We start from the raw sequence: 15,456 nt of genomic DNA, 5'->3' as shown, positions 1-15,456 counted from the left end.
TTGCATCCTGTGACACTATCAACTACCCTCTTCTTGATACTCTTCTCTTCAGGATTTCACTGACACATCTCTTCTGTTCCTCCTCTTTCCTCTCTAACCACTTCCTTCTCAGTTTTCTTTTCTAAGTCTTTATCCAGGCCATGGAAGCTAAACAAGGACTCTGCCCTGAGCTCACTTCTCTTCTGACTCTATATTATTTCACTTGGTGATATCAGTACCCATGCATTCAATTATCATCTCTATGCAAATGATTCTCAGTTCTATTTATTGAGCCCTAAATCCTCTCCTCATTTTTAGTCTCACATCTCTAACTGCCTTTTAGACCTCACCAACTGAATATCTCCTAAACATCTTAAACTCAACATGTCTAAAATGGAATGAATTCTTTTTTTCCAAAAACCCACACCTCTTCTTAACTCCCCTGTTACTGTGGATGACACCCCTATCCTCGCACAAAACCAGACTTATAACCAAGGTGTTACCCTCAAATCCTCATATTCCTTCACTCCATGTATCTAATCTGTTTTGCCAATTTTACCTTCTTAAGATCTCTCATAGACATGCCCTTCTTTGAAAAGCACAGAACTACCCCTGGTCCTTATTACTTCATGCCTGAGCTACTGCAATAGCTTGCTGGTAGGTGTCTCTCTTCCTCAAAGCTCTCCCCTCCCCAATCCATCCTCCTTTCAGCTATCAAAATGATCTTCCAAAAGTGAAGATCTGATTGTATCACACACCCTGCTCAATTCAGTGTCTTCCTCATACCTCCAAGATAAATATACAAACACAAAATTCTCTATTTGACTTTTAAATCCTTTCATAACCTGGCCCTCTCCAACTTTTCCAGTCTTCTTACACTTTATCAAGTACTCTATGACCCAATGACCTTGCTCTCCTTGATGTTCTTAGCACATTTTGCTTCATTTTCCAACTTTGGGCCTTTTCATTGGCTATCCCCTTACCTGGATTGCTGCCCCTTTTCATGGTCACCTCTTGCCTAGCCTTGATTCTTTCAAGCCTCAGCTAAAATCCTTTCTGCAAAAAGTTCTTGGTTATTAATGCTAGTGCCTCCTCTTTAAGAATATCTTTATCTTATATAGATCTTGTTTTCATTGGAATGTGAACATTCCTTGAGGGACTATTTTTGCCTTTCTTTGTATCCCCAACACTTAGCAAAGTGCCAGGCACATAGTAGGCAATTAATAAAATGCTAGTTGACTAAGACAATTAGTCTTTAGTTTTGTTTCAGAACTACTTTCAAAACTACCTTTCCTCTGCTCCCAAGTCATCATCCCAAGTATCATTGTTACCAGTTTATGAAGGAATTCAAAAATCACTAAAGCAGTAATACGGGGTCATTTCAACCAGTTGAAAACCCACTTCTCATAATACTGTATTCCTTGGGTATTTAGTATTACATTGTTTCAATAGTTATATAAAAGTATACAAAGTTACCTTAACAGTTTCAAAGCTCAAGGCTTTTTTTTTTTTTTAAGATAACTTGAAACAGTAATGCAAGCAAGCATTACAAAGAAAGGAAACTGTAAAAGGGGATTTCCATATGATGGTTATGCTGGCCCCTACCCTATAGGATGATAAAATTTAAAAAAAAAAGACATGGCTCTGTTATTTGTTCTTAGAAATGATGTAGTTCTGTCCTTTTATTTCATGGATGAGGAAAACTGAGGCCCTGAGAGGCCAAATGATGCACCTAAAATGACCCAGGGAGTTAAGTAGCAGAGTGTGCATTAGAATCCCAAGTCCAGTGATTCCAAATTCCACATTCTTTCCACTACCACCTCCAAGATGTTGGGAAGTTCCATTGTGCAATGCTTTAATGCTGTGCACAGTTGTTATTGATCATGAATACAGTTATACTTTTTCACTGTATCTTTATTCAATTGTCTGTGCCCTCACCACCACTGGAATAAAAGCACTGAGAAAGTGTGAGTATTCATCCTTCATTGCCAAAGAAGACCATCAGAGAAATAATGACCTGACTTGCACTTGACTTTGTTTTGAGTGAGGGAGAGCTGTGCAGGTCACCAGCCTCACTTCTCCTCCAGAGCCATCTGAATCCAGTGACCAGATATTCATCAGGATGACTGGAGATGACCCAGGATGAGGCAACTGAGGTTAAGTGACTTGCCCAAGATCACACAGCTAGTGAGTGTCAAGTGTCTGAGGTGAGATTTGAACTCAGGTCCTCCTGCACTGGTGCTCTATCCACTGCACCACCCAGCTGCCCCAATATTATAGACAAATTAGGGGAGCAAGCAATAACGTATTTGTCAGAATAATGTTCTCTGTCTCTTGTTTGGTCACTGAGATAGTAGTCACTAGGTGATCTTCAAGCTCTTTTGTACCTAGTATTTTGCACGATACCCAGAGAGGGTGCTCAACAAAATATTTTGTGTGTATAAGGTCTCTTAGAATACTAAACAGAGATGCTTCCTCCCTTCTCCCTCTCCCTCCTCCTCAATAAATGGGACAGGTAAACAATATGCAACTACCCAGGGCTTTAATTTCTAGATACTTCTTAATCATCTGAGCTATTGATTACATCAACTGCATCTACAAGCACTTAATAAATGTTTATTGACTGACTGAAACTAGACTGGAAATGGGTAAATGCTCCCCTTTTTAAAGAAAAAAAATTATTCTAGAAGCTAAAGTAAAGATTATAAACTAGAAATTTAAGTAAACTTGTCATTGATCTATAGGAAAATAATAATAAATATATTATTTATGAGCCTTTTGAAAAGGTTGTGGTAAAAACTAAAACTCAGCAACGAATTCACTAAAACCAAGTTATATTAGGCTGATTTCATGATTTTCCTTTTGATAGGATTAGTGATATATCCACTACTCCTCCAAATTGTACTAGTATGGAAAGGAAAAGTGACTTTGTGGATCTGCATTCTTCAAACTCTCTTTGTGGTATTTTTGTGTTAATCCCTCCCTGGCAGCTTCATTGTCTTTGCCAGTTTGTTCATTTGCATACTCTGGGCCTTCTCTTTTCTGCAACTCAAATTCAGCACCCAGAGCTAATCCTCCCTTGAATCCATACTTGACTCTCTTCTCTGCTGCCAGGGTTTATACTTACTGGAGCTGTCTCCATTGGCTCAACTGTCTTCTCTTTATGCTCGATAATGTGCCACTTAATGGGTAAGTAGTTCTGCTGCCATGGCCAATGGGGAAGGGGAGAGATGTCCTCTCTCCCCTGCTGCCATCTGAGAGAGGAACAATCTTTATGCAAAGCTGTTTCTGTCCTCAAATGACTCTCAGAGCTAGCAAGCTTGCTTTCTAAAAGTGGTCAAAAACATGGTCAATCTTCAACCAGTGGCAAACTCCTCATCTAATTCCACTGGAGAGACTTCTCATTTTGTAAAGAGATCTGTATTTTAGAAAAGCCTTTGTATTTTAACAGGTTAACAAATTAACAATTAATCTCTTTGATCACCTGCCCTCCTTTTATATTTCAACAAATGGGAAGGGGGGAGGGGTGATGAAAATCAATCAATTTGGGACCAGCTCTCCTGGTCCCATAATCTAAATGCTGTAAGGTGAAATATTTTGATTTTAGTTTTATTAATGACTTAAATGAAGAAATAGAAGTCTTACCAAACCTATGAGTGTCTCCAAGTTGGTAGACATAGCTAATGATGGAAATTCCAAATGGCTTTGACAGACTGGAATGCAAGACTTAAGACAAGGTGATGAAGTTCAATGTAAATTTATACTTTTATAAGTGATCAATGATCATTGATAGATGATCAATGTAAATTTATACTTTTAGACTCAAAAACTAAATTGAATAAGTACAGAAGAGGAAGGCCTCAACTGACAAAAAATTCATAGGATCATAGATTTAGAGATGGAATGGACCTTCTAGGTAACCTAATTCAACTCCTTCAATTTACATTTGAGGAAACTGAGACCAGAAAGGCTAAATGACTTGCCCAAGGTCACAGAGATAGTAGGGAAAGACCCATGATTTGAATCAAGGTCCTTCTAATTCTAATACTGTTTCCACTATACCACAAGGCTGTATTTAGCAACATAGAATTAAAAGACTTAAAAAAAAAAACCAAAAACCTAGAGCCAGGAGACAAATTCAAATCTGAGCTTCCAGTTTAATAGCTGTGGTCATCATTTAATGCCTGAGACTCATCTGAACAGTATGGCTAATAATTATACAAGCTACCTCATAAGGTTATTACTTTAAACACCTGTATAAATGTAGTTATTCACATTAGCTTCAAATGGATGGCATGTAAACAGAGCTTGGTGATTGTGGTTACTCAACAATTTTTCTGCTCTTCCTTATTGACTCCCTGTCTCATTCTCTCCAGGGACTATTCTAATTTTTTTCTCCTTGTCACCCTGAATTCTGCTCCTAACATACTTGCAGCAGATGAAAGTCTACTTCATTAGAACAATATGAAAAAAGGCAAAATAATTTTTAAAATAGTAATGATAACAACTGATCTTTCTACAATGTTTTATATACGTTATTCACAGTGCCTTCAGTCCTCAAACCATCTCTGCATATTCACTCACATACTTCTCTCTGAATATTATTCTCTCTCACAGAATAAGAGGTTTCCCTGCTTCTTATTAAAATGAATCCCTATACCAGCACCCTTAATCCCATTCCTTGTAGCCTCTTTAAGGACCTGACTCCAGCAATTATTACTTTTCTCATACAACTTCTATCACTCCCTTTCTTATGTTGTTGTTGTTTTTAATTTGCCTATAAGCATGTTTAGGTCTCCCAGTCCTAAAAAACAAACAACTCCTTCACATTTCAACCCAATTTGCTACTAACCACCCCACCCCACCCCCGCCTTTCCCAAGCATCCTATACAATGCCCAAGTCAGTAGGAAATGTGATCAATGAGCCTAATGATTCACCCAGAAGGACTCCTCTACTCCCCTACCACCCACTCTTTCCTCAGCCTCTTACAATCTGGCTTCTATACTCACCAGCACTCACCTACTCTACCTCCTATACTCCATTATAACTGCAGTATTATTAATGACCTGCAGTATTATTAATCAGGAAATTCAATATCTTTTTTTGCAGTCCTCATTCTCTATGTAATGTTTGACACTGCTGAGCAACCCCACCACCACCACTACCATCCCCACCCCTCACCCCTATCTCCCCCATGCACACACTTGCATAAGGATACTGTTTCCTCCTTTGGCTTCCTAGGTAAGGAAACATCACCTTCTCCTTTGCTGGATCCTTAATCACTTGGCACTTCACTACCAATCCAAATTCAACATAGGAAATCCTACTTTTCCCTTTAAACTTGATCCTCCTAATTTTGTTATTTCTATCATTGGCACCACAATTTGGAATCAAAATGCCAGAATTTCATGGTTGGAAGGGACTTCAGTGGCTGTCTACTCCAAATAATTCCTGAAAGGAATTCCCTCTATAACATTCATAAGTAATCATCTAACCTCTGCTAGAAGACCACCGAGGGAGGGGAAACTACTACCTCCAAAAGCAACCAATTCCATTTTGGGATAGCTCTAATTGCTAGGAAACTGGCAAACAAGCCTAAACTTAGGTCTTTGTGACTGTCACCCATTACTCTTAGTTCTTTCTGCATTTTGAAACAACTTGGTATTATCTATAACAATTCTCTCCCCTCTACCTTTCATACTCAATCTGTGACCAATTCCTGTCAATTCTCTCTATTGTATCTCTTGTATTAGAATCCTCTCACTTCTCACTAGTTTCATACATACCCTAACACCCAGAGAGACTATTTCAACAACATCCTAACAGGTCTTCCCACCTCGTAGTCTCTCAGCTTCAGTCCATCTTAATCTAGCATCAATACTGTTGCTAATAAAAAGGGGACAATAACATCTACCTTGAATGGCTGTTGTGAGGATCAAATAAGGTAGTATATGTGTAGTGTTTGGCAAACTTTAAAGCTCTACATAAAATTTAGCTATTATTATTCCATATATTCTGTGCTTCATCAAAACTGAATAGCTGTTCAGGTCATATATGGGAGCTTAGGTAAAAGGAAGCACCTCTGACAACAATAATGAAGTTGAGCTTAGCATCTTTCAGTTTCCCACCTCTTTACCTTTGCTCATGCTGTTGCTTATGCTTGGAATCTTTCCTTCCTATCCCTCACCCCACTTTGCCTCATAAACTCTTAATCATCCAATAGAGTTCAACTCAACAGCCATTTCCTTCAGTAGGCTCCTTGGATATTCTTTATCATTAATGACCTCCCTCCTCCCCTAAACTAACTATAGTTCTCTGTTTTGCAAATTTCACATCAATTAATTAACATACGGTTATGTACTACAGTTGCCCATGTTTGTTTCTCTTGCTTCTACTATCCTCCTATTATATTCCACCATGATTTCTTGCTGTAGCAATGAAAGCTGGATGATAATATTGTTAAGTAAATTTGGATACAGGTTAAGGACCTCTGTCTTATCTAAACTTTGTAACTACTCAAGTACTACTTCTTACTCTAAAGTATTAGTGCGTACTATTTGCCATAGTAAGGCACTAAAATGTCAGAGGGTCAGAAGAATTTTTGGTGAAAAAGTATATTGTGCCATCATCCAGCAATAGAATTGACTTCCTTATAAGTAATGAAATCCCCATCACTGGAAGTGTTCAGAGAAACACTAGATGCTTACCTACAAGGGACATTGTATCAGGGATTCCTATACTGAATGAAACTTTGGACTAGAGGGGACCAGTGCAAGCCCAGAACTACGCCTGATTTTTCAACCTCTTCATTGCAAAAATTCCTTACTAGCCTTCACCTACCTCCATTCTATTATAGGTGCTTGTAGCCATCAGTGTGGGCCACTCCCCAACAAATTATGCAAGATAGAAAGTGTGGCATCTTTTTTATCAGGTTCATCTATAGAACATGCCAAAAATTAATTCAGGGGAAGTTGCCAAGCACACAAGGTGTACTCTATATGACTTTGTTGTTGATGATAAGCCAACCACAATTAAGAAAGAAAACTTATTTTTCAAATTCTCAACAGGCACTTTTAAGGACACTGGTAGCAATCAAAACTATCTTGATCAAAGGAGATATTTGTAAAGTATTTAGCACAGTGGATAGCACATAGTAGTTGCTTAATAAATGTTTATTTCCTTCTTTTCCCTCCTTAACAGCATGTCATAATTTTAGAACTAGATGATATAATCTGTTCCAACTCTGTCATTTTATAGGTGAGCTAACTGGAGCTCAGAGAGGTTTAGTAGCTTATTCAAGGTCACACACGCAAATTACAAATCCAGGGCTTCACACCCATATCCTCTGATTCCAAATCCAGTGTTCTTTCCACTAGACCACACTGCCAGCTTTGACCAGATTGCAATGGCAGAACAAATACCACCTAGAACTTTAAATCAGTGGTATAACTTGTAATTCTGGGGTCTCCAATAAAACTTTGAATTTATGAATGCATATAAAAATCAGCAATGGAGAGGACTTTTATGGACTTCTCTTTTTATGGACTTCCCCATAATTCTGAGGTTATTTGGACATTATCTATACTTTATATCCATCTAGCAATGGTACCCAAGTACTAAGCAACTTATGTGAAACACGTCATTTCCATTTTTTTTTTAACAACCTAGACTAATAGATGAGGAAAATGCCATAAGTAGTTATATTTAGAATCCAGCTAGGCATTTGACAAAAGTCTCTCATGATTTCTTAATGGAAAAGATGTGGTGATGAGAGGTAGGTGATAATTTGTTGTTATGTTCAGTCATTTCAGTCATGCCTGATTGTTTGTGACCCCATTTTGGGTGTTTCTTGGCAAAGATACTGGAGTGGCTTGCCATTTCCTTCTCCAGCCCATCTGACAGATGAGGAAATTGAAGCTAACAGGGTTAAGTGACTTTCCCAGGATCACACAACTATTAAGTCTCTGAGGCTGGATTTGAACTCAGGTCCTCCTGATTTTAGGTCTAGTGCTCTATCCACTCTAGCTGCCTCCTTATTATCTTCTTTTGGATATTGTTCCCTACTTGTCCTTTCTTTATATTACTGAGTAATATCCCATAAGATTTCAACATATTGGAAGAGTGGGCTGAAGCCATAAGAGGATATTTACTTACATTAGTACAGATTTAAAGTCTCACGAACTCATCAGTGTGGACTCTCCCTCCATTCAAACAGTTCATGATAATGTCATGTGAGGTCCTTTACCATGTCTTTCTGTAAATACCCCATAGTGGATTCACCCAGCATCCTGGAGGCCTTTCTCTGATTTTTGAAAGTGCTTCAACCAGCACAACTCTGCCTGTCCATTTGTTATCCCTCAGTCTCACTACTTAATTGTATACCTTCTTCACGTATACCTTCTTTGCTAGGTATACACGGTCTGGTTGATGTTTGCAGAACTCACTTCTCACACACAAGGGGTGGTAGGCTCAAAAACCTCTGGTTTGGGGGGCTTCTCTGAGACCCATAAGGCTCAAAAATTATATTTGTGTTCCTCAGACTGGCTCACCTTCCATGTCCCTTTTCTGAAATCTTCCCTCTCAGAAACTTCTAGCCTCACACTATGTTTAATGAAGCCTTCCTGGAGAGCCTGATTAGGCTGTGTCCCTGTAACCTTTTTGCTTGTGACATCAGAAATAGGCAAGCAATGGACATGTCTGAGTGAGAAACTGCCCCCCCCCCTTATAAAACATCCATGGCCTTCAGCCATATCTTCAAGTGTTAATCTTCAGGTTCTCTCAGATTCTTTCCAACTATGAGTTCTCTTATTCTATGATTCCTATTTGCAAAATTCAACGCCTTCTGTTCCTACCCATAAAAGAAAAAAATCTGATCTGAGATCTAAGAGGTCTCATCCAATATAGACTCACAGAGAAAATTCAGTAGACTACTCCTTAATGGCATATTATCATGACACAGTGAAAAGTGCTTTGGTGGAAAGTGTGTTGGACTTAGAGTAAGGAAAACCTAGGTTCAAATTCCTTCTGATACTTATTTCATGGGGAAAGATGTAGCCTTTCGGAACTTCAGTTTGCTGATCTATGAAATAGGGGAAATGATACTATTGACTGTTCAGGGTTGTTGAGAGGTTCAAATGAGATAACATGTGTAAAGCACTTTTCAAACTTTAAATTGAGCCCTATATAAATGTCAGTTATTGTCATTAATCCAGGAAGACCTAGATTCAAGTCCAACCTTGGACACATACTGACTCTGTGAATATGGGCAAGTCACTGAATGCCTCAAGTCTCCAAACTGCTAACCACTGTGCCTAAAACCCATTATTATGAGACTCTCTCCTTACTCATGGAGTTAAAGACCCTGTCCTATGAATGAGGCAGAGCAGAGTTGTAGTTCTTAGATGGTCTCCTTTTGGGGGACTCGTTGGAGCCAGTCCCTCCTTTGGGACTGATCGATCTTCAAGTTTTCTTTGAGTATGGAGTTGGTTTCAGCTTTTAGAGACAAGATGGAAGAGGCCAACTCTACTTCAAGTTGCTGAAGGAAACTATTCTGGGATGAGTTGAGGAGCAGGCAGTCTCTATCATGTCCCTATTCTCAGTTTGTTACTCTAGAGACTTTGGGGAGTTTCCCCTTGGGGGAGATCCAGAACGCTCTCTCTTACTTGGGTTGAATTATCTCGCTCCCAAAGAGAAAGCTCCTTCACTCTGTTATCTGGTATAATTTTCCTATATATTTGTTGTTATTTCAGCCATTTCAGTCCTGTCCATTAAACTTCATCCCTCTTCCTGACCCCATTTGGGGTTTTCTTGGCAAAAATACTGGAGTGGTTTGTCATTTCCTTCTCCAGCTTATTTTTACAGATGAGGAAACCTAGGCAAACAAGGTTAAGTGATTTGCCCAGAGTCACACAGCTGGTAAGTGTCCAAGGCCAGATTTGAACTCAGAAAGATGAGTCTTCCTGACTCCAGTTCCAATGTTGTATCTACTGTGCCACCTAGTTGCCCCTTCTCCCATGTATCATTCTCCAATTTCTGTTTTGCTGTGATTTGAATAAATGATTACTTTTCTTATTCTCTATATGTTCATTGCGGAACTGGCATTAGGAGGAGAAGGGGTCAAGCTTTGGATGTGGAGCTTGTTGTCACCCTTCCACTCAAAATGACAAAGTGTTCAAAAGTTAAATAGAATCTGATCATATTCCTTAAATGAACAGTATTTAAGGGAGCAGATAGATATGCTTCCATCCTAGTACCCCCTTTTTCTGAGGAGAGCAAAGTGGTGGCCTCTAGCCTCAACTTTCTGCTTCCCCTCCTGGAAGGAATAATAGTATCCCCAGGAGAAAGGTAAGGAAAAAAGAGGCTAAAGATGTCTATTCTACTTCCCTTGGAGGCTCATACACAAAGAGAGCACCCCTCACTACATACATATGTAGAGTCCTCTACTCTCTCTTGTCCCTATACATTCATGTGTTATGTGTGTATACATATCTGTATGTGTGTATGTGTTCATACATAATATACATGTACACACATGCATATAACATATATTTATGTGCAAGTATATGTTTTTCTGAAACATATATGAATTTCAAAGAAAATACTGACCTGAATGTAAAAGGAATTTCCTTGCCCAGAAGTTTCCTGTACCAATAAACTAATAAAATCACTGAGGCAGGGGAAGAGGGATAAATCCTCAGACACATTAACATCATCTGAGCAATAGAAAGATGAGCCAACAAAACCATTCAGTGGAAATGGTGTTGATGCTAAAGGAGACTCAAAAAAGGACTTCCAAGCATTCTTGTTGAAAAGACCATAAAATTTACTGTTGAATGGAATGTACTAGGAATAAGAGAAAGGGAGAGGTAGAATGTAGCAAATTATCTCACATAAAAGAGGGAAGAAAGCTTTTACAATGAAGGGGAAGAGGAGGGGGAGATGAAAGGAAATAATTGAGCCTTACTCTCATGGGATTTGGCTTAAGGAGAGAATAACACACACTCAATTGGATATGGAAATCTATTTTACCCTGCAGGAATGCAAGGGGGAAGAGGATAGGAGAGGAAGATAATAGAAAGGACAGCAAATTGGGGAAAGAGATAATCAGAAGCAAACACTATTATGGGAGGACAGATCCAGGGGGAGAATGGAATAAATGAAGGGCAGGATAGGATAGAAGGAAACGTGGTTAGTCTTTTCCAACATAACTATTATGGAAGTGCTTTGCATTGTTACACATGTATGACCTATATTGATTGCTTGTTTTCTCAATAAGGGTGGGTAGGGAGGGAGGGAATATGAAACTCAAAGATTTAAGAATGAATGCTAAAAATTATTTTAGCATGCAACTGGAAATTAAGCCATACAGGCAATGGAGCATAGAAATCTATTTTGCCCTACAGGAAAATAGAGGGGAAGGGATATGGAAGAAAGATGGGTAATAGAAGGGAGATCAAATTGGAGGAAGATGTGGATGGGGTGCATATTGTCCTGGTGGGAGAGGGTGAAGAGATGGGGAGAAAATTTTGAATTCAAATTTTTGTGGAAGTGAATGTTAAGAACTGAAAAATAAATAAATTATATATTTTTTAAAAAGTCCAGCATAATATAAGCATATTGAAGATCCACAAATAAGATAGTATAAAACAGTGGTATCAAATTCAAATAAAAATGTAGGCTGAATATTGACCTAGTTTTAAAATGTAATATTATCTGTTTTATTGTATTTTGATTCATTTTGTCAAATATTTCCAATTATATTTTAATTTGGTTTGAGCTTACTCATGAGTGTTGTAGGCAATACATTGGACACATCTGGTTTAGAAAGCAAATAATAAGTCCATAGACAAGTGCTTGTACATAGCCTGAGAGATGAGATTCCAAGAATGTACTTTTACATGGGAAAACTGGGAGAAACCAGATGGCTAATCAAAAGTTTAAAAATTCAGATATCTATCTCCTAAAGGGAGGTCTTTAATACTGGATTTCCTATAGATATAAGAGGATCACCAACTGGAGAATCCATTATCTCCACTTCTGAACAGAATTGAGTATGGTTTTCAAGTTAAAGAGGAAGCCATACCAAAATATCATATTAATTGCATGCTATGTATGGATGACATCAAGCACCACTGAAAAACAGAGTCAACAACTACTTCATCTCATGGAAACTTTCTCCAGCAATATCAGAGTATTATTTGGATTCCTCTTCACAGCTGGAAAACTGGAGCCATACCATGGGCAGAGGAGGGCTGAAGACCAGGGCCTTACCACCCCACCCCACTGTTTCAGTGAGCTGTTCAAACTTGGGAAGTCCAAAGGAAAGGGAACTACTTTTACTTTGCAGGGTTCTAAACAGGCTATTTGAGTGCCTTACATTTTTCTGTAACTGTTCATTGGGCTCCTATGAGTCATCTACATCTTATGAAGAAATAAAAGCTGCTCCATATTTGATATACATTTATTACCTGCAGTGAGTTGCAGGAGTTAGGGACATTGTTACTCACATTTGGAGAAACATACACACAAGATATACTATGAACATAGTTTAAAATATTCTTGAAGTTCTGAGCAATGAATAAGAGAGAGGAAAATGACTCATGTGTCAGTCCCCAGAATCACATCTGGTCCATGTGAACCAAGGGCACTGGAGGGATCTATGGGTCTGAGGTTATACCTTTTATATTTTTTATTCATCTTTTAAAGACCTTTGTAAACTTTTGCAATCTCAAAGACAAATTTACAAATTCGAATAAACCATGCTCTTTAACAAAATCAAAGCAATTAACCTTGTTCTTTTCTTTTATGTGCCCTCAGAATGTAGCTTTATCATATGTCAGAGCACAAAACACAACTTCTGGCACACAGGCATCTGACAAAGCATTAAAGTATTTTATGTCCACATGGGGAAAAAAACTGTTTTCTGTTCTAAACATGCTATCAATATAATACTGCCATGATCAAATGATGTAAAATGGGACATCATGCAAGGAGACAGCTTAAGCCTGCAATAGTGCTGCCATCCCTCAAATTCATGATCTCCACTTCTGAACAGAATTGAGGATGGCTTTCAAATCAAAGAGGAAATCATACCAAAATATCACAATAATCGTTTGCTACCTATGGACAACATCCACTGAAGGTCACATTAAACAGCTGTTTCATCTAACAGAAAACTTCTCTAATGATATCAAAATGTAATTTAATCTCCATAAATATGAAATTCTCAATGGTCACCCAGAAAGGATAGAGGCAGAAGGTTTTGAGCTTAAATTCTGAGGTCAGACTGAAAGAATAGATGAAGATGATAAAATGTCTTGGTCAACTTCAGACAAAAGACACATACATCCCGGAAGCTAGCGACAAGCAAATTGAAGCTGTATTTGTTAAGAGATTAACTATCCCCCAAGGTCCAAGCCCAACAGAAAGAATACATGTAAAGCAATTTACACCTGCCCAGTATCAGAAATGATTGTATTCTTTTAGCATGGTAAAATGAAAAACAAGGGAGAAAGTTCCTTACAGTGTTAATGAAACACAGGGCTCACCATCCCACAGCAGTCAAGGAAAGATTAACATGCTTTTCCTTGCCAAAAAAGAAGATCATCATTAATAGATGTTCTCAGGTCAAACAACCAATAGGTAAAAAAATTTCTAGAAGTACCTTTGCAACAACAGACCTCACTTCACAAAGACATAGTAAAGCCTGACAACAGGCATATGCCACGGGATTTGTTGAATGCAAACAAACATGCTTCACCTCTGGATGGAGTCTGTGAAACAGCTGAAATCCAGGAGTAGAAACGAAGAACATTTCATGGTCAATATTTACATGAACTCAAAGAATAATAGATTGACAAAGTCGTAATGGACAAACACCTTAATTGTTCAAATTTGTTTCTAGAAATGGAAGGATTTAATTCAAGATCATTGCTGCCAGAAATTACAAAAAGATTACCTTTAACACACCTGGACTTATCATTTAATGAAGACTGTATAATGAAGTGGCAGAAATTGTGTAACATAGCACTAGTGGTTCCAAGATTTTAGCATCTACTGAATTCCTAGAGAGTTACATCCAGTTGACTAGAATTCTGTACCAGAAACTCACTATTCTTTCAAAACTTTGCTATTCAGTCATGTCTGATTCTTCATGACCCCATTTTCTTGGCAAAGATACTGAAGTGATTCACCATTTCCTTCTCCAGCTCATTTTACAGATGAAGAGACTGAGACAACAGGCTTAGGTGACTTGCCCAGGGTCACACAGCTAGTGTCTGAGGCTGAATTTGAACTCATGAAGATGAGTCTTTCTGACTTCAGGCCTAGCACTTTATTCACTCTGCCACCTAGCTGCCCTTTCTAAACTAAAAAGTGATTAATGCCCATATTACAAATATAAATCCTCAAAATATTCTGGAGAATTCAACAAAATAAACTGGGATAGAATTGAAACATCTTTAGAGACAGAACAACTGTTTACAATTACCTTGGACATAGCACTGATGCATAAAAATCTAATGACAACATTTTATTATGAAAGCAAATATATAATTATTATTATATAATTACATTATATAATTATGTAATAGTTATATATGGAATGAAAGTTCACAATGGAAAAGGAGATGCAGAAGTGATAGAGATCCCCTCTACGAGGTTAAAAAATCATCCTATTAAGCTCACAATGGCTGGAGGCACCTAAAGGTTACTCTCAATCAAGGCAGGTGGTCTAGGTTGTCCTCTTTTGTGAATCCTTATTTGCATGTAAACTACCAGAGAGATGGTTGCCCTCCCCTCAGTTATTACTACCTGAAATAAGGGTAGGGGACAGGGAACTATAACTGGGTGGTATATTAAAAAAGGTGGAGAGGATGGAGATTGTCACATAAGCACTTGCAAAGAACCCAAAAGGGTCCCATGTGGTACACACTATAATACACCTCCCTGTCCCAGGTCAGAGCTGTCTCACACATTTATTTTACATGTGGGTATTTTGACTCACTTTATATTATTTCATCTCTGTTTAAAATCACACCTGCTTATCAATTTCAGCTGGTATAGGAACACAATTGCAAATTGCCTGCAATATGTTTGTAACCTAAGTCAGATTTATTACCTTTGTCTTGTTGCCATGCAGTGGAAGAATTTGTCTCTTACTTTGTACCTAGACCCATGCGGTTTGTCATTTCTTTCTCCACCCAATTTTACAGATGAAGAAACTGAGGCAAACTGGGTTAAGTGACTTGCCCAGGGTCGCACAGCTAGTCTGAGGTCAGATTTGAACTCAGGCAGGTGAGTCTTTCTGACTCCAGGTCTAGCACTTTCACCACTGTACCACCTAACTGCTCCACCTACAGTCATGCATTTGCTGCAAACCTCAATCCATGCTGCTGATATTAACCACGTAACTAAGATAAGTGGTTGCTAGTTTGTTTATATAAAGAATTAAATAAATGATAGAAAAGGAAGAACAG

The sequence above is a fragment of the Notamacropus eugenii genome, chromosome 2, assembly GCF_028372415.1.
Source record: "Notamacropus eugenii isolate mMacEug1 chromosome 2, mMacEug1.pri_v2, whole genome shotgun sequence".
Lineage (NCBI taxonomy): Eukaryota > Metazoa > Chordata > Mammalia > Diprotodontia > Macropodidae > Notamacropus > Notamacropus eugenii.
The sequence above is the reverse complement of the archived record's forward strand: the minus strand, read 5'-3'. Positions refer to the sequence as shown.